This window comes from Polistes fuscatus, unplaced genomic scaffold (assembly GCF_010416935.1).
Source record: "Polistes fuscatus isolate 324 unplaced genomic scaffold, CU_Pfus_HIC Scaffold22, whole genome shotgun sequence".
Taxonomy (NCBI): Eukaryota; Metazoa; Arthropoda; class Insecta; order Hymenoptera; family Vespidae; genus Polistes; species Polistes fuscatus.
In genome coordinates, this window is record NW_025113099.1 from 627220 (window position 1) to 633504 (window position 6285).

Genomic DNA, 6285 nt, shown 5'->3' on the forward strand with positions numbered 1-6285 from the left:
AGCCTTTGCCATTGTGAACCACTGACTTGAGTATTTTCTTGAAGATGAGTGTCACTGAGTGCTCGGGTGAGCATTACATAAAGGAAGCCGCGAGAGATGAAATTTGAAATTTTCCATGCACCAATCACGCACTAACATGCACTAACACACACATTAGCTACAATTTGTAGCGAATCCAGCTCGAAAGATCAAAATGTTTGAAATTTTGCCCGGCTGGTGTTGAGCTGGGAGATGAGGATTCGCTACAAAGATGGTAAATAAATTTTAAACTGTTTGAGTGCGGTGTAACACGCAACGGCCATCTTTAATTGAAAATAGAGCACAAATGGATGAGTTGCACAACTTGAGTGCTCCGCACAAGATTGTATTAATTTCACTATGAGATGAAGTTGATAAATTTGCCTAAAGGTCAGCAAATCCATTGCACGTGATCGGCACGTCACGAGAAGAGAGGAGTTGAATTATAGTGATGCACGAAACTGTTGAGTGCGGTGTAACACGCAACGGCCATTTTTTGAAAATATGAGCACAAATGGATGAGTTGCACAACTTGAGTGCTCCCGCACAAGATTGTATTAATTCACTATGAGATGAAGTTGATAAATTTGCCTAAAGGTCAGCAAATCCATTGCACGTGATCGGCACGTCACGAGAAGAGAGAGTTGAATATAGTGATGCACGAAACTGCGTCTTATGCAGATTGAAGCATCGTTGCGTCAATCGCTAGATGAGAAAACCGAAGAATTTAGATGAGAATTATAAAGAAACTTGAGTACACACACTAGAAAAGAGACTATCAAAAATGACACAAAACCAAGCACGTGTTATCGAGACCACGAAAAAGTAGACAATGGCCGTTAATGGCCTTTATTTCCGGTGATTATGATGTGAAGATCGTGCATGCGTGCCAGAAGCTGTGAGGAAAATGTTCGCCGAGAGGTGCTGGCCTCATGCGGGCCGATTGCGAAGTTCGTACCGCTCAGCAACAAGGCTGATTCTCAAATAATGTGAATATTTTAATTTTAAGTAGGTAAGGACAGAGTACGGCAATAAATTTGCTTCTATTCGGACGTAATTCTGACGCCGGGGTTTTGGGCTAAGTGTCAGCAAATTTTTACACGTTTCATTATATCTTTTCTCTCTATTTTTTGCTGATACTATGCATTTGAAGTTTATATGGGTGATTCTCAGATAACCATGATTTTTACACCTTAAATTTTTTTAAAATTAAAAATGTATCATAATCTATGTTTGGAAGGTTATTGTTCACTAATTATACACAGAATTAAGCCTATAATGTAGTTCTACTACAACTATAACCGAACAAATACTATGACGAAAATTGAAAATTTCAATGCCACGATACTAACATCATTTGTACGGTACTGAGATATCAATGATGTATTCAAATTACTTACCTAAATCTTTTAAAAATCTATAAAAATCGAAATGAATTATAGGCCAGTCAAAATGAGCCAAACTAACCGATTTTCTTGTGGAAGTGTGCTAATTTGATCTAAGGGTAATTTGACGACGCTGAATCGAATAGTGCTAATTTTTTTGCAATCGGATGTATCGTTTCTGAGAAAAAAGGTAAAAAATGGCCTTATCTTAGAATCTAGGCATTTAATCGAAAAAAGTTTCAAACAAAAGTTGTAAAGATTGTTTTTCTTTTATTCAAGGTTCATTATTTTTGACAATAAATAAAGAAACGGCGTGCCATAAGCAACAAGATTCGATTTAAAAACGCCGCGCTTTTACGCCGATATATATAGATATACAGACCGCTCGACACTCGATGGCCAAAACGAAAAATGCTTGCAACCGAAAGAAAAAATATAAAAAGAGAAATATCGGTTTCTTGTCTCACTCGCACTCATATACAGAACGCTCAACTATCGATGGCCAGGAAAAACAATACTCGCTATCGTCTAAACAAATAGAAAGGGGGAAATATCGGTTTCTTCTCTCACTCGCACTCGCATTCAAGGCCGAGAGACCCGAAGATTGTCGAAGATCCTTCGTTTGTGTATTTAGTGACACGGACGCTCGCACGCACACTAGCCCGCTTGCGTGTAAAAACCGACGGAGGGGTAAGACTTGCTTTCCCCCACTCTTACAATTACTTTTACCACTTTTTCTCGCTTATTTTTGCAGATACGAAGATAAACCTTAGAACATTTTTTATGTATTTTTCAATTCTCTACAACTTTTGTTTGAAACTTTTTTTGATTAAATGTATAAATTCTAAGATATAGCCATTTTTTACCCTTTTTCACTCTTTTTTCTCATGAAGGATACCTTTCGATGCAAAAAAATTAGCACCATTCGATTCAGCGTCGTTGATTTACTCTTAAATCAAATTTTCGAATTACTAAGTGAAATTAAGAAAGTTTGGGCCCTTTTGACTGGCCTATAATGCAGATGGAAATACCTGCTAAATACAGATGAACATACAGTAAGAATATACATTTCTCATTCAGAATGATCAAAAATGAATGAATGAGTTCACTGATAATAGTACTTAATAAATAAATATTTGAAATATTTCAATTTTCGTAATATTTCTTTTTAACCAAAGAAATTTATCTAATAATAATTAGTAGAAATTTCACTTTAATAATATAATATATATATAATAATTAAATAGTGCAAATTATAATGAAAGCTTTTGAATCATTCTGATTAGAAACGTATAAGTCTTGCTAAACTATTATAAATAAAGTAAGTAAAAGTATTGAAAAAAAGTATTATATATAAAGTAAGTAAAAGTATTAAAAGAAAGTATTATATATAAGTAAAAGTATTGAAAGAAAGTATTATATATATATTTATATATATATTACATAAATAAAGTTTCTAAGAGAAATGATATAAAAATCATTTAACTATTTTTATACAGATTTTATAATAGAAGAAATTATTTGATTGGAATAAAAATGCATAAGTATAAATATATCATAAGTATATAAAATAGTATGACGCAATAAAATATACGGCTGCTTAAAGTAGGCTCCCATTTTTCTGTTTTAGTTGTGTTATATTTACAATTATAATAATTTTACATTTTTTCACTGTCTTTCATAGTGCTTTTTTATTTTTATTTATAATATTTGAGCTTTTTGTTTTGTGAGTTTGCTAAAAGCCCTTTAATCTGTGTTCCCGACCGTTGGTTTTTAGCCATAGTGTATATATTATATTCAGACAGTACTATCACATTATTATTATTTATTATATTATTATTATTATTATTATTGACATAACATTGTCACCTACATTATGCATGATAAAAACATCGTGGTGTGGTATCTGTATTCGGCCAATTGCTAACAATCCTTCTGCTATGACTCGAGATGTTGTAAACATAAATTTCACTTGATCTGTGAAAGTTAGATATACTCTTATTCAAAATCTGAAGTTAAGAATTTCGCTTCTAGCAAATGTCCCATTTGTACAATGAAGAACGATCATTTAGTTTCTATTTTGGATGAAATTAATAAAAAGTTAAGTAAATTAAATGACATTGATGCCAAACTCACAGATCTGATTACTAGACTGGATGGTATAGCTGTTAATTGTGCTTCTCTACGTGAAGATTAGAGTGCCTTGAAAAGCGAGTTGATGCTATTGAATCTACGTCATCGTCAAATTAAACTTGTATGGTTGGCCAATCAGCCAGTTCTCAATTAAAAGCTATTTAAGAGACAGAAATGCGCCAGTTATTTATGGAATCGAAACAACTCCGTGATCAATTTGTTATTAGGTGGGTAAGAAAGTAACTTCGATTTGCACCAGTAGTTAGCGTTATGTTTATTTCGTTATTTTTCTTTCAATGTTAAAATATTGTTTCTTTTAAGATTTGGTAGTCGGTACCTTTAGGTCGCTATAGAAACCAATTTCGTGTAATTTTGTTGCAACTGTCTGTTTACTGTCAGTTTTAACATGGAGTACAAAAATAAGCATTTTCGACATTTTACTTTTTTATTTTCATAAAGGCAAGAAAGCGGCTGAGGCTCTCAAAGAGATATGTGAAGTTTATGGTGTTGATTGTTTAACAGAACGCACTTGTCAGAATTAGTACATAGTAGTAAACGTTTAATATTAAATTTTATTTAGCCAGTAACAATGATTGAAAAACAATCTAAGTAATTGGAGAAATTTATATTATGTTTTAAACCAAGAACGCAACCAAGCTGAAGACACAGTTATCTAAAATCATAAAAATAAATTCATATTAAAATTATTTTCTATTCAAAATACGTTAATAGAAGAGTATGTTAATATTTAAAATAATATATGTATATGTTTATGCAATTAAGTAGTATTTAGAGAACAATATTTTGTCAATACACCTTAAATAATTGTTAAATAATCGATGGAAATGTAAATTGTAATCTAAAATATGGATGTATCTTTTTATGAACCTTCCTCTTCGAATCTACTAAGACTGACACGTTGTCAAAAAAAATGTTTTTTATTCAATGTTGTGTACATGGCTTTCCGAAAGTTGCTTATGTGTGTAACGAGAAAATTAATTCTAATAAATAGAAATTAAAATTATAAAGTTCTGATTTTAGCATATTACAATTTTTATGTATTTGTTTAAACAAATGTACATTTGTGTAACGTTCCTATGTAGTGGTGACCTCGGAGGGAGAAATTTTCATCGAAAATAATATCACATCGAAATTATTTAATTTTAATGTATGTTAATAAGTATGTAATGTTATACTAATACATATATGTTAAACAATCTGAAACATGAAAAGAGTGTATTAAAATATTAAAAGTAATTGTTAATTAATCGATGATGTCTATTGTTGTTAAAAAGCTCGGAGTATATGTTCTGTCAACCGTCTTCCTCGAAATTTACCTTGAAACTGGCACTTTCTCTTTTATGAAAATTCTTTTATTAAAAGTTGTTTATATGACTTTCCGAAAGTTGCGCATGTGTATAACGATAATATTATTATAATAAAGAAAATAAAGATGTAAACGCTCTGATTTTTGCATTTTTACATTTTTATGTCATTGTTTAAAATAATGTACATTTGTTGTAACGTTCCAGTGTAGTGGTGACCTCGGAGGGAGAAATTTTCATCGAAAATAATATCACATCGAAATTATTTAATATGAAATATGTTAATAAGTATGTAATGTTTATACTAATCCATATATGTTTAAACAATCTGAAACATGAAAAGAGTGTATTAAAATATTAAAATAATTGTTAATTAATCGATACAAATGTCTATTGTTGGTAAAAAGCTCAGAGTATATGTTCTGTCAACCGTCTTCCTCGAAATTCACCTTGAAACTGGCACTTTCTCTTTTATGAAAATTCTTTTATTAAAGTTGTTTATATGACTTTACGAACGTCGCGCATGTGTATAAAAGAAATAATCTACTTTCAATACAATTTTGCGATTATAACGTTCTTATTTAGTATTCTTTTAATTTTATGTAATGTTAATACTAATGTATTTGTTTTAACGTTCCAGTGTAGTGGTTACTTCGGAGGGGAGAATTTTCATCGAAAAGAATATCGCATCGAAATTATTTAATATTAATGTATGTTAATAAGTATGTAATGCCTATATATATATATACTTAATTATATATGTTTCTAAATAATCTGAAATATAAAAGAATGTATTAAGGGGTTATATCCAGTCGCGAGCGCAAAAAAATACGTTTTTTAAGAATTTTTTTTTGGAAAGACCTTTATTTAACATTTATATAAAAAACATTTACTTATAGCAAATTTCTTAAACTTTAAGACCCCGTTGTCTGATTTCAAAAAAATAATATTGTACTGCTCCTGTAGACGATCTCCTGGAGGTTCTCCAAAAAAAGGTTTCCGGCGGTGAGCACGATATCTCTGGCTTGGATTATGTAAAATGAAAAAATTTAGCAAATTTCTTTAGTCGATAGATGAATACAGGTATTCACCGAAGAAATAAAAAAATTTTGATTTTGACAAAATGGCGTCTATTCGAAAAAAATTTTTCGTTTTTGACTGAAATTTTCGCTCCAAATTGTTAAAAAAAAAATAGTATATTTTTTTAAATCTTATTCCTCCCGTCAATACCTAAGGAATATATCTAAGAAGATAGTGTAAAAATTCGAAACCAATCGGTCAAGCCGTTTCGGAGAAATCTTACTCACCGACTATGAAAACACTGTTTCGAGAAAAACGCGTTTAAAGTTTCAAAAGACGTTTACACTCAGTTAAAAATTTTTGTTTGCAGCTTACATGGAGTGAAGAATATTTCCCGGATCAAC

At 30.9% G+C, this 6285-nt stretch overlaps 1 long non-coding RNA gene across 1 annotated transcript; it reads right to left on the reverse strand.

The window, feature by feature from the left end:
• Positions 1-5707: 5707 nt before the first annotated feature.
• Positions 5708-6285, reverse strand: LOC122518017. Its single transcript, XR_006303959.1, has 3 exons — positions 6257-6285; positions 6169-6182; positions 5708-5885 (listed from the first exon to the last, which is right to left on the reverse strand). It is a non-coding gene; the product is annotated as an uncharacterized LOC122518017 (long non-coding RNA).